This window comes from Ochotona princeps, chromosome 27, assembly GCF_030435755.1.
Source record: "Ochotona princeps isolate mOchPri1 chromosome 27, mOchPri1.hap1, whole genome shotgun sequence".
Taxonomy (NCBI): domain Eukaryota; kingdom Metazoa; phylum Chordata; class Mammalia; order Lagomorpha; family Ochotonidae; genus Ochotona; species Ochotona princeps.
The window spans coordinates 684,968-698,848 of NC_080858.1; positions in this window are offsets into that span (position 1 = coordinate 684,968).

The following is a 13,881-nucleotide window of genomic DNA, read 5'->3' on the forward strand; positions in this document are numbered from 1 at the left end:
AGATCCACAGCAAGGTCATTACCAGTTCAGTATCAGGTCCCCACAGTGATGGGCAAGAGGACAGCCCCTCTCCAAGCCCTCCCCATTTCCTAGGATGAAGAGCTCTCAGCATGAGAACCAGGTGCTCACAAAGTCTTTTTATTTATCAAATCAATTTCCTTTTCCAAAAAAAGGTTTTTTAAATGCTTGAGATAGGTATATCAATTTCACCATTCAAAAATAACGGGCTGGTTGTAGGCCACAGAGTGAAGAGAATATAAATGTAAAAATGGAAAGCCTTGGAACTGGTATTGTGACACAGCAGGTAGGGCTGCAGCCTGTGGTGCCTGCATCTCATGCAGATGCTGGTTCAAACCTTGGATGCTCCACTTTCAATCTAGCTGGCATGGTGTTTGGGTCCCTGCTCCCAATAAGAGAGACACAGATGCAGTGCTTAGCTCCAGCTTTCGCCTGGCCCAGCCCTAGTCATTACAACAAACTGGGGCATGAATCGGAGCAGACAGAATAATCTCTCTCTGCATCTGTCTTTCTCTAATTTGGACTTTTTAGATAAATTAAACAATAAAGATCAGAAGCCTTTGTTGTGCTGCAGTGTGTTAGGTTGCTATGTGGGACGCCCTCATCCCATGTTGGAATACATGTGATCTGGTCTAGTTCTGTCTCCTCTGCAATGTCGCTCTAACTTAGCTTCCTGCTAATGCACAGGAATAAGAGGAGCATGTGACGGGCCAAACACTGGCTCCTGGAGTCAGCAAGGTCCAGCTGCAGCTGTTGTCATCCACTGGGGAGAGAAGTAGCAGATGGATGGTGTGTGTGTGTGTGTGTGTGTGTGTGTGCGCGCGTGCAGGTTCACATGCAGCTTTTCCTCTAATTTTTAAGGAAGCAAATAAAAATGCAGCTTTTCAGAAATGGGAAGAGTTTAAACTAGTTAAAATACTTGCTGTTTTAAGTGAGCAATACAGAGTGGACAGAGAGCAGATGTGCATGGCCAGTGTAACTCCATCTAACCAGCTCTGTGAGTGGTCGTTTCTATGAGATCTTTTTCCCTCCAGATGGCTCATAGCAGTTAGTTCAGGACACTCCATTTCTAATCACCTTCCAAACTGGGTCTCTTGACTCCTTCTGCAATGTCAGGGCTGATTACAGCCACTGGCTGGATTCTGGGAAGCATTAGGGCTTCAGAACGGACTTGCCATTCCATCAGTGTAGTAAGTGCTCATCTCTCTTCCTGCCTCTGACACTGATTGATACACTATTAGGACCAAATGTAAGACAGGTTGAACCTTTGAATGAACTTGCATCCTCACCAGAGGGAGGCACCTTGCTTTTTCCTTTCCATGTAGTGGATGACTATTTCTGGATCCTGTTACTAATTGGCCCTGGTATCCAACTTGGGAAACAGGATCCTTGGTAGTGTAAGTACAATCACCTACTTCATCCTCCAAAAGCGGAACAACCTTACGAATGTAATGAGTGTGGAAAAACTTTTTGCCATATGTCATCCTTTGTAAGACATTGGCAAACACCCACCAGGGAGAAACCTTATGAATTCCACCACTGGAAAAGCCTTTATCTAGAAATCACAACTTAGAATACATCACGGAACAAACATAGGGGAGAGACCTCATGAATATATGGCTCTGGAAAAGATTTCTGTATAAACCATGTCTTATGGACGTCAGTGAAGTCAGAAAAGGGGGACAGACATGAGAGTAGTAACTTCAAAATGCCTTTTTATGAAAATCTGTTCTCATGAAATAGGAAATTCACCAGGGATAGAAACTTTATGAATGTTCAGAATGGGACAGTCCTTGGCCAAAATCAAATGTCAGGACAGAGTATTCACCAAGGACAAAATCTTATGATTGTAACGCACAGGGAATAGTCTTTTTTTCCACCTGTAGTACCTCAGTAAATCAGGGAATTAAACAGAGCTGCTGCAAAGGCGAAGGCTGCTGGGAGTGCACACTGCTTCTCTCCTGCACCGACAAGTGCCACTGTACCTTTTGGACAAGGTCTGTGCCAATAGCCAACTCACAACATGTGCCAGCGGCCAGAGCCCTGCAGGTTGCTGTTTTTCACAAGGAAGACAAAGGGAAAGGGTTTCAAAGAGAATGTGGAGGAACAACTCACTAAAATAAGGTGGGAAATTGATCTTGCCACTGAGACTATCTCATCTTTAGAGTTGGTGACATCCTCATTTGTGGAGAAAGGGCTTCTGCTGGAATTGCATCTCAGATGGGAGACTGAAGCTTCCTGGAACTCCCAACAGGCTTCTGGGTGAAATGAGCCTTTAGTGTGAATAGGAGAACTCATGGCTCCTTGCATGCTCCATGCGTGAGGCCATCACTCTGGGTGGGGGAGGCACAGCCTGGACTTCTGGCTCAGGATACAGTTTCGCTCTCAACAAGGATGGGGGAGGAGATTATCCTGCACACATGGATCCCTCTCCCATGAGACACTCCCTGAATACAAAAGCCCCTTTCTCATGAGGCCAACCCTGCACTCACAGGCTCCTTTGCATGAGGTCATTCCTACAAAACCACTATCACACAAGACCATACCTGCACCCATGGGCTCCTGTTGCATGAGGAAATCTCTGCAACCAAAGGCCAAGGTTGAGTCAAGCCTTCCTGCAACCACAGTTCTCCATTGCATGAGGCCATCCCTGTACCCAATGGTCCCTGATATCAGAGTCTTTTCTGTACCCGCAGGGCCCTCACGCATGAGGCCATTTCAGCATACAAACAACCCTTTCACACAAGGCCACATCTGCCTTCAATGACAAATGTCACATGAGGATACCCCTGTACCAACAGCCAGTTGCACAAGTTCATCCTGTACACACAGGCATCTGTCACATAGGCCATCCCTGCACCCAAATGCACCTGTCACATGAGGCTTCCTGTATACTCAAGCCTGTCATATGACTCTATCCTCATCCATTTGGTGAGGACTTCCCTGTATCCAAAGACCAATGTCGTATGAAAACATCCCTGCACACAAAGGACAATGTCACACAAGGCCATCCCTCCACACAAAGTTTCTTTCCACGAGGCCATCCTACACTGAGGGACCCTGAAGCATAATAGTATCTCACTTCAGGCCATCCTACACATGCAGAACCATCTAGCATGAGGTCATCCCTGCACCTAAGGCCACAGTGACATAGGCCATGACTGACTCTAAGTGCCCTTTTGCACAGGAACTTTCCTGGACCCTCACCATCCTGTTTTCTAGGCAGATCTGGCAAACACAATGAGAGAGGGGTTTGCAAATCTGTCCTTAATCACAAGCCCAATTTGCACAAGGACATTTTGCAAAAACAGGCCTCTGTTGCATGAAACCATCCCTAATACAATGACCAATGTGGTGCGAGGTTGTCCTGCATCCAATGGTCCCTATCACATGGGGTGATCCCAGGACAGAAAGGCCTCTGGTTCATGAGGCCACCATGCAACCACAGGCCTACGACTCATGGGGTAGTACTTTTCCCACAAATTATGGTAGCATAAGACCATTTCTATATGCAAAGTCAAATGTCACATGAAGCTAACCTATGCCTACAGTTCTGCTACATGAGGCCATTGCTGTATCCAAAGGCCCCTGTCACTCATGGAAATTCTGCACCCATGGATTCTTCATGTATGAGGCAATCTCTGCAATATATACAGGCCCTCCCACACAAGGTCACCCTGAACCCAAAGCCCAATGTCACACAAGGCCGTCCATCCACACAAGCCTCTGCTGAATGAAGTCTTCCCAATGCTAATGGCCAAAGTAACACAAGGTCGTCCGGAACACACATGTCCTGTTGCACAAGTACATCCCTGCACTTAAAGAATCCCACCCATGAGGTCATGTCTGCACTCAAGGGTCCTGTCATGAGACTGTCCATAAACCCACAGACTCTTTTCTTCTAAACAGTTCAGCAAACAGCCCTGTAAGACCAACCACTCTCACAGGTCGGTGTTGCATGAAGCCATCCCTGTAGCAACAGCCAATGTGACACAAGCCTGTCCTACATGCAAACATCCTTGACACATTAAGCCCATCCTGCACACATAGGCCTCTGTCATATGAGATCCCCGCACATAAGGAGCCCTTTTTGGTTGAGGTCATTCCTGCAAACAAAAATCAATGTCACATGAAGTCATTCTGCACTACAGGCCACTATCACCAGGGGCCTTCCCTGTATCTAAATCTCAGGAGTTTCTGACTAGCAGCCCCACATGACCACCAAGGAGATGAGGTGACAGTGTTCCTCAGCAAGAATCACCAGATACAGTCTGGTTGAGCATGTCTATTTATCATAAAGCAAGTACAACTTACATAGAAAAAGAAAAAGGGAAGGCAGAAGGGCATCCCCCGACAATCCTTTCACCCACCAATGGCATGTAATTGGCGAGAAGGCAGCTCTACCTCTCTAGATCCTCCAATCCTGATGCAGGTCACATAAACCACATGTGCCTGACAGGTAACGTGGGACCACACCAACTTGTCAGTTGCTTATCAAGGAAGACCCAGCACAGCTCATCCAAGGACAGAGAAGAAAGGCTGGGGTGCAGCCCACTGTTCTCGCCTGTATGGCCAGTGATCAGGTCAAGCTGAAGTCTCAGGCTGCCAATATCATTGACAGGGGCTCCCCTGGAGACTCAGTATGCCATGTCCATATGAACTCCCATAGGTCAAACAGGAAGAGATCCAGGAGCAATCTCCCATACCCAAAGACCACTGGTGCTGGAGGCCATGCCGTACCCATAGATACCTGCCAGATGAGGGCATCTTGCACACAGGTCTCTCTCACATGAGGCTATCCCTGCACCCAAAGTCCCCTGTCAGGAGAGACTGCTCCTGCACACAAAGACAAATGTCACATGAGGCCATTCTGCAGCACACACATGCTTCTGTCTCACAAGGCCATCCCTGCAAGAAGAGCCTATGTCACAGGAGTCTGTCCTGCACCAACAAGTCTCTGTCACACAAAGCCATCCTAGCACCTACAGGCTCTTATTTCATGAGCCTATCCTGCAGCCACAGATATGTCTCACATGACGCCATCCCAGAGCAGAAAGGCTACTATCTTGTAAGCCATCCGTGCATCCAGAAGACTTGGACACATGAGGTCATCCTGTACCAACAGATCCCTGTAACATGAGGTGATCCCTGCACCCACAAGCTCCGGTTACACAAGGTCATCTCTGGAACCAAAGGCCAGTGTTACGTGAAGACATCTTAGACCCACAGTTCTGTCACACAAGCTCATCAGTGCACTCACAGACCTCACCTGCATCTACAGATCCGACACTCGTGAGGTCATCTCTGCATGCAAAGGACCTGTCACATAAGGCAATCACTGTATCCAATGGCCACTCTCATTGTGCGGCCATCCCTGCACACAAAGACCACCATCACGTGAGGCCACATCTGTACACGAGGCAAATGTCACATGAGACCCTCCCTGCACACACAGGCAATGTCACATAAGGTTGTCCTAATCCAACGACCTCTGTCAACTGAGATCATAACTGCACACAAAGGCCCCTGTCACATAAACCCATCCCTGCATTTCATGTAGGACCAAGCCTATACCCAAGGCAACTGTCACTCCAAACTGTACCTGAACGCACATACACTGATAAAACACAAGGGTCAGTTCTTGATGCCATGCTGGACCACAGGACCAAGTCACAGGAGCCCACCAGGCACACGTGCACAGGCTCTATCAAAGAAGGCCATTACTACAACCAATGGCCAACGTAGTAAAAGGCCATGCTGCAACAGGTCTCTGTCACATGACACCATCATGGCATACAAAAGCAACTGTCACAAGAGGCCATCACTACCTCAAGCCCCTGTCCATACAAGGCCATCCATCCATCTATAGACCATGGATGTACAAGGCCATTCCAGCATGAACAGGCCCCAGACATGTGAGGCACCCACAGGCAGATTATGCCAGGGTATCCCTAAACCAACAGGACCCTTTGGAGAGAGACCAGCCCTATATCTCCTATAATCCCTGTTATATAAGCCCATCCATGACCTCAGGGACCCTGGGCCTACGAGGCCATCCTTTCACCCACAGGACCTCTCATGCCTTAACATTCCTGCAACCGCAGGCCACAGATGTGCAAAAATATCATTACATCCACAACCCCTTGATGTGTAAGGCCAATCCCACAACAGAGGTCCCAGACATGTGTCATAACTTCTATACCCAAAGGCCACTGTTACACGAGGCATTCTGGCCACCCAGACACCCTGGATACACATGGTCATCCCTCCCCCATACAAACATAGGCACCATTTGCTTGAGGCCATCCCTGATCATAAAAATGATAGGTGAGGCCATCCCTTCTCCTATTTGTCCTGGAGCCATGAGGCCATTCCCATACACAGACCCTGTTCATGTGAGTCCATCCCCGCACCCACAGGCCCCTGTCATGCTTTGCCATCACTGCAGCCAGTCACAGATGTGCGTGAGGTCTTTGTTGCACCCAGAGGCTCTGGACATGAAAGACCATCCCAGAGCCAAAGGCCCCAGTCACCTGAGGCCTTCCCTGTCCCCACAGGGCCCAGATGCACAAGGCCATCTACTCACCCACAGACCTTTGTCATTGAGGCAGACCCTGCAAATACACACCCTTGTCACTGAAGCAAACCCTGCATCCACAGACCTTTGTCATTGAGGCAGACCCTGCACCTACACACCCTTGTCATTGAGGCAGACCCTGCATCCACAGATCCATATTGTGAGAGGCTCTCCTGCACCTAAAGGACCAAGATAGCTTAGGCTGTCATGAACACAGCAGCCCTGGGCATCTAAGCTGTGAACACATGCACAAGCCAAGGTCTCCCCAGACCCACAAGCCTTTGGAAGGCAAGGCTGTCCCTACACCCAAAAGCCCTTTACCTTGTAGTCCACAGGCCTCCATCACGCAAGAGTGGCCTGCACAAACAGGTCACAGACACTGAGGCTGTACTCGCACCTAAGAGCCCAACACATGAGGCCTTCCTTGTAGCTACAAGCCTGTGTGGCATGAGATGTCATCCTGCACCCATTGATGCCTTTTGTACAATGCTGCTCCTCCCAGGCCCTTAACACATCAGGCCAGCCTGAACCCAAAGATCCCTGTTGTGTAAGGCCATCTCTACACCCACAGGCCTCTGTCATCCAAGGCCATCTCTGAACCCACAGGAATCAGATGGTGGGGCAGTCCACAACACAGGCCACAATCACACCTGCCCTGCCCCTCATCCACGGGCCCTGGCTTGCAAGACCAAACCACATCCAAAGAAAACTGACAACAAACTCCACAACATCCCACATGGTGGGATGTCATCCTACACCCATAGTCCCCTGTCACACAAGACCACCCCTGCATGCACTGATCTCTGTTCTGCAATAGCTTATCTGCACCTACAGGCCCCAGATGGGTGAGGTCATGACTTTACCCATGGAATCCTGTCGCATGAGGCCATCTCTGCCCCCACTGACCCTTGTCCAGCAAAGCTATCCCTGAGGTTGTCCCTAAACCCACAGGCCCGTGAGGAGCCAAGGTCATCACTGCAGAAATCGGCCCCTGTAGCATAAGGCTGCCCTCGCACAACAACCACCAGCATTCTGCCTCTGGCTTTGTGCTGATGGGGTCATTCATCTGCTCAGTCCACAAAATCACACCCTTGACCTCTGACATCTCCTTGCCCATGTAGTTGTCATGCCATGATGGCAACCTGTCCAACAGGGCTGGTAAATCAGTCTCAACCACAAAAGAATACCTTCATCCTACTTTGCTCTCAGAGACGCCAGAGCCAAGTCTTCATCAGGGTAATCTCCAATGTCACCAGGATCCTGCATGGCTATTTCTCACAGCAACTCCACTGTGACTTAAAGTCTGCACTGGACATGGCTCAGCCAGTAACTCCATGCCAGACGAGAACACGGCAAAGTCCTTCATTTACACAAGTAAAACACCTAATTCTTTCCAGTTTTCAGATGTCTAAGCATCATCTGCTGGGCAGCAGAGCCAGCACAAAGGAGAACGGGAGAGGTCATGTCAGGTGCTTCAGAAAGTAGCCCACTTCTGCCTGGCACCCATCCTCACAAGCATAACTCTGGTCACTCATAGTCTCTCTGGTCACTCCTCACAGTTACTTTGCTGCTGTTCATCTAGGGTGAACCTGTGCAGAACGAACTATACACCTCCCAACTCCAATGCCTGCTGAGAACGCAGGGAGACTCACTTCTGTTGACAATCCTCAACTTCTGGGAGCTCTCCAGGACTTCCTGATTGAGGATCCTACGCAGAAAGTTCCAGATTCGCATCACCTCCACCATCAAGTGCTTGAAGTTCTTCTTTCTGACTGCGAAAACTCTTCCTTCATACTCACAGGCTACAAGGAAAAGCACATCTTCTGATCACTGCCATTGCTCCCACAGGAGGGTGATCCCTTCACTGCCCACCCAAACCCCTGACTCACCATCCAACAAGGATAATTCAGCAGGTGGAAGGAGGCACAGCTGGCCTGCTTGAGACAGAAGTCCAGGAATCTCAGCATCCTGAAGTCCAGGAATCTCAGCATCCTGAAGAGCAGCCTCACGAGATGAGGTAACTCAACTTGTGCACAGCTCTGGGCCCAGGATCAGGCACATGGCCCCCAGACAGAGGCGTAAACTGTCACAGCTGAGCCCTCACCATGGACCCGAGTTCTGCTCCTGTGCCCATTCCATCACGGCTTCCTACTGCAGGTCTCCCAGATGCACACAGCACAACTGCCTGTCTCCATTGTCCCAACCACAAGGGCCATGGATATCACTGACCCTGGAGATCCACGCTGGTGCCTCTCAGAACAGGAGCTTGTCCACCCCACCAACACCTCAGCTCTGGGCTTCATCCCTGCATTAGAGACCTGTGCTTTGCCTTGCTGCTAACCCGCACATCTCTGCCAACGACCCACGCGTTTCTCCTGCTGATGGAGGCACTCACACTTCATGCTGCCTCCCTGCCCAGCTCTACAAGCACCCAGACAAACCCTGCCTCTGCCCTGCTGAGCTAGAATACACCCACACTTCTCCCCAAACTTTGCCTCTATCTCAGAAGCTTCACTGCTGCCTCGTAGGAACCCTCCACCTAAGGAGCAGATCTGGGCTTCCTGCAGCAGCCTCCTGGGTGACCCGAGTTCACCACCTTGGACACAGGACCAGCCACCACCACCACGCCTGCCTCCATGTAGACCACACCTCACATCCCAGCTTCCCGCCCCGCTCCACACAGACTCCCCTTAGACCCCAGCTTCCTTCCCCCTGCTCCACACAGACCCCTTAGACCCCAGCTTCCCCCACTGCACACAGACCCCCTTCACCCCAGCTTCCAGTCCTGCTCCAGGCAGCCCTGCACTGCCCTGCTGACCCAATACAGACCATGCTTCGCTCACAGCCCCCAGCAAGGCCTGGACGTCCGTGCCCACAGTGCCCACTGACCCGCTGCTGTCTCCCACGCAGACCCGCGCTTCCTCACCGCCCTCCAGCTGACCTGTGCTTCACCAGCACCAAGCACCAAACCCGAGCTCCACCACCAGGCCGCCCTGTCCCTGTCACAGACTCCACTTCCCGTCAACCACACTCCCACATGTCCCGGCCAGTATTCAAGGCCCACACACCCTCCTCCACTTCCCGCTTCCCCTTGGCGGCCCTCAAAGAGCTCAGCACCTCAGCTCGGCTTCCTGGGGAGTCTCCGCAGGCCGCCCGCACGCGGGGGCTCAGCACCAACCCCATCACCCCGGCTCCTGCACGGACCCCGCTGCTCCGTCCTGGCACCGCCTGGGGAAGTTTCCTCCTGGTGAAGAACAGTTCTTCAGGCCTCAACCAGGATCTCTCTCCGTGGCTGCAGAAAACTGCTTTCCGATACATCACGCGGCCCAGCACTACAGGCACCCACCGCCACGCGCCCCACGCTGACCCCACGCAGACACACGCACCCTGCACCGACCCCACGCAGACGCACGCAGTCCCGCCCTCACGCAGACACACGCAGCCCCGCCCTCACGCAGACACACGCGGCCCCGCCCCCACGCAGACGCAGGCAGTCCCGCCCTGCACCGACCCCACGCAGACCCGCCCTCACGCAGACCCACGCTCCATGCCCCGCCCTCACGCAGACCACACGGCCCCGCCCTATGCCGACACACGCGCCATGCCCCGCCCTCACGCAGCCCCACGCAGCCCCGCCCTCACGCAAACCCACGCTTCCCAGCCCTCACGCACACCCACACGGCCCCGCCCTCACGCAGACACATGTGCCATGCCCCGCCCTCACGCAAACCCACGCGGCCCCGCCCTCCTTCACGATGCCCCACCCTCACGCACACACGAGGCCCCGCCCACACGCAGACTTCCACGTGGCCCCGCCCTCGCTCCGAGGCCCCGCCCACTCACCTGCACCACCCAGCCAACTTCACCTCTGTGGCTGCGCCCTGGCCTCCAGTGCAGCTGCGGGCGGTGTGGCAGTTGGCAGTCCGTGCAGTCGTGACTACCCTCATCTGCAAAGTCCCCAGCAAAACCCAGGAGATGCCTTGGGCCCCTGCAGCTGTAGTGGGTGTGGAAAGTTCAACCTGACTCCCCGCTCATGCTCTCCCTAGACCTGCTGCCCTTTTGGGGTCTCTTGCAGGCAGAGCCCTGGGAGTGGGTCTCCCAGGAAGAGGTGCTTTCGCCCTAGTCCTAGAGGCAGTCATGTAGATCAGCGTCCTCCAGTCTCCCCAGCCGCTGGTCAGGGACGCTGGGGGTGCTGGGCCTGTGGTTACGACTTGGCGGCCTCCTTCACTGAGGCTGTTGATGGGCACATTGGGGTGCTGGACCTGTGGTCACTGCTGGGCGGTCGCCTCTTACCAAGACTGCGTGGACATGCATGAGGTGGGTGTTGGGTTTGGGCAGCCTCTTTCAGTGAGGTTGTGGGGACGGGCATGAGGAGGGTGCTGGGCCTGTGGCCATGGCTGGGCACTTGCCTCCAGTGAGACTGCAAGGGCAGGGGCATGGGTTGCAGTTCCCACTAGGAACTATCTTCCTTGCACCCAACTCCCTCCCTTCCATGCCTGCATTTTCGTTGGACAACCCAGGAGCTCTGTGCCACAGCATGCAGCTGTGGAGTCCCTCATGGGGTCATGGTGGGCTTCCCTGGCACAGAGCGACCTGCAGGCCACCCCTACCCAGGGAAGAGGGACACACATCCTCAGAGGAGCTCTGTTCTGCAAACAGGGGGCATAGCCTTCACCTTTCCTAGGTGTATATCTGGAGCCCACTGGGATGGGAAGGGTGGCAAACAGCCAGGCACCCATGTGGGAGACCCAGAAGTGCTTGGCTCTGGATCAGCTGGCTCTGACCTTTGCAGCCACTTGGGGAATGAACCAGCTGACAGAAGATCTTTCTCTCCGTGTCTCCTTCTTCCTGTAAATCTACCTATACAATAAAGAATAAATATCTTTTAAGATGTCCTGAGAATGTATCTAGTCTCCTTATTTATATTAAAAGAGAAACTGAAAGAAATACACTTACAATGAATACTATCATCCATTGTTTCTTAAATCACAGAAATCTCATTAACATTTTAAGACAGATCTTTCCTTTTCCATCTTCTCACCCTGATGGTTTACCAAATCATTTTCAGTCTACCACGATTTTGCTATTTTATTACAGACCTATTTTATTTTAAACTGAAAACTGATAGCTGTATATGGTCCCCAGTCCTACAGGGAGCACAGCCCCCAGTAACTACTGTGTGCCTCTGTCCCCAGCCCTGCAGGGAGCATGGTCCCCAGTCCTACAGGGAGCACAGCCCCCAGTAACTACTGTGTGCCCCTGTCCCCAGCCCTGCAGGGAGCATGGTCCCCAGTCCTACAGGGAGCACAGCCCCCAGTAACTACTGTGTGCCCCTGTCCCCGGCCCTGCAGGGAGCATGGTCCCCAGTCCTACAGGGAGCATAGCCCCCAGTGACTACTACTACTCCCGGTCTCAGGCCCTGCAAGAAGGGTGACTGCATCAGGCCACTGACTTTGCAGAGCTCCCATAGCCCTCCTCCTTCCACCTCATGCCTGTGCCCACCCATAGTCCTGAGGGCTCTAGGGCAGGGATGTTTTCACACCCCTTGGGGATCCAGCTCCCCTTATCTGTCACTCCCCCAGATTCAAGGCCCTCCATTCACCTTCCCAGGCAGCAGCAAGCTGATCTCAGGCTGAGATTCTGCTGGGTTTACATTGGCATCCAACGCATCAGCCTCCAAAGCTGGGCTGACCTTTTCCTGTGTTCTTCTTTGTTAATGGAGAATACCAGAAGCTGTGGCTGTGGTGTGGGGGAACTGGGGAGGGGTGCTGGCATGTGCATAAGGCTGTGTGTGCACCAAGCGGTGTGTGTTTCTTTAGACATTCCAACAACAATGCATCCAGCTGCCTCTGAAGACCCCATCGCTCTCAGAGGGTACCTAGGCAGCACAGAGGTACCTTCAGGGTCTCTGAAGCCCCTAGGCAACAAAACTGAGAGGAGAGGAGCTCAGACTCACCCAGTGCTCCCACGTGACCCCTGCCCTCTCTGGAGTACTGGTACTCCTGTAATAACCTCAACATGGGTGAGGTTGCACCATTACCCTGACTGCATCCCACTCACAGTCCCAGGCCCACCCTATCAGGGTCCATCCTGGGTTCTGGCGCATTGAAGGCTCAGGCTAGTTTCAAGGGCTTTCAAGGGCTGGGAGGCCCCTGCCTCTCTGGATTACCCCTCATTCCCAACACACAAAGAGCTACAGGTCCTCCCTAACCCTGCCTGAGTCCTGTTTACAAGCTCAACAGCTGCCCCAGGGCTTGGCACTTCTCTTTCCTGGGAGCATGGGGCCCTCCACATGCTAGGTAAGCAGAAAACCCCTTTTCCTGTCAAGGACCATGTCTCAAAGGAGGCCCCTTCTCATTACAGCTGAAGCCTCTCCCAACTGTGACGTCTCCCTTTGCCTTAGGCCTCTCTATGTCCTGCTATTTCCTGTAATAACAAGGAAGTGTGATTCCAACAGTCCATATGTAGCAGCGCCCACCTTCCCCCCCACCACACCTGGTTAAGATCCTGTTCTGGAGTTGGTTCCTTGGTGGTGGTGTCCTGGATGTTAGTGTCAGGAAGGGACCACAGTTTTGCACCCCAGCCCACTAGGGACAGATCCCTCAGACTGGACTCTAAGCAGTACTCGAACCAGATCAGGTCTCTGCTACAATCACTGCCACTGTTGGCTGCATTGCGATCCTCTGCCCACTCTAGGAAGTGGGCTGTTCACAGATGTTTGTTTCAATGAATGTCACTGTTGAGAAAACAAAAAATAATAGCAAACATGAATAATGCCATAAGCATGGAGATGTAGAAAACTACAAGCAAAAAAGCAGAATAAGAAAGAAAAAAAGCATTTTTTCCATGCAGTTCTGTGAAGGGACTCTGTGTGTGTGTCTCACTTTGGGCCGGCTGGGTCATCACTGACCCTTCCCACCCCCCATCAGTGCTTCCCAGGAACTCCTCTGAGTTGGCCTGGGGGGCCTGGGAAGTCCCCTGGGCAGGAGGCGGGACAAGAAAGCTACAGGATTTCCCATCAGGCCTGTAGAGCGGATTCCCCCAAGGCTGTCAGATACAACCTGAGTTCAAGCTGTGGTCACAGACAGTCCTGGCTGCTGGCTTCAGCATGCCAGTCTGTGGGCCGGGGCAGGGTCTGGGTGTTAGCCCAGATCCACAGCCCCAGATTCTCACATAGCCTCCCTCACCCTCGGTTTTTGTAAATAGTCTGACATCCTTTGTCTCCATACACATTTTTAAAATGACTTACTTACCTTTATACAGTTGTGTGTGAACCTAGGAAACTG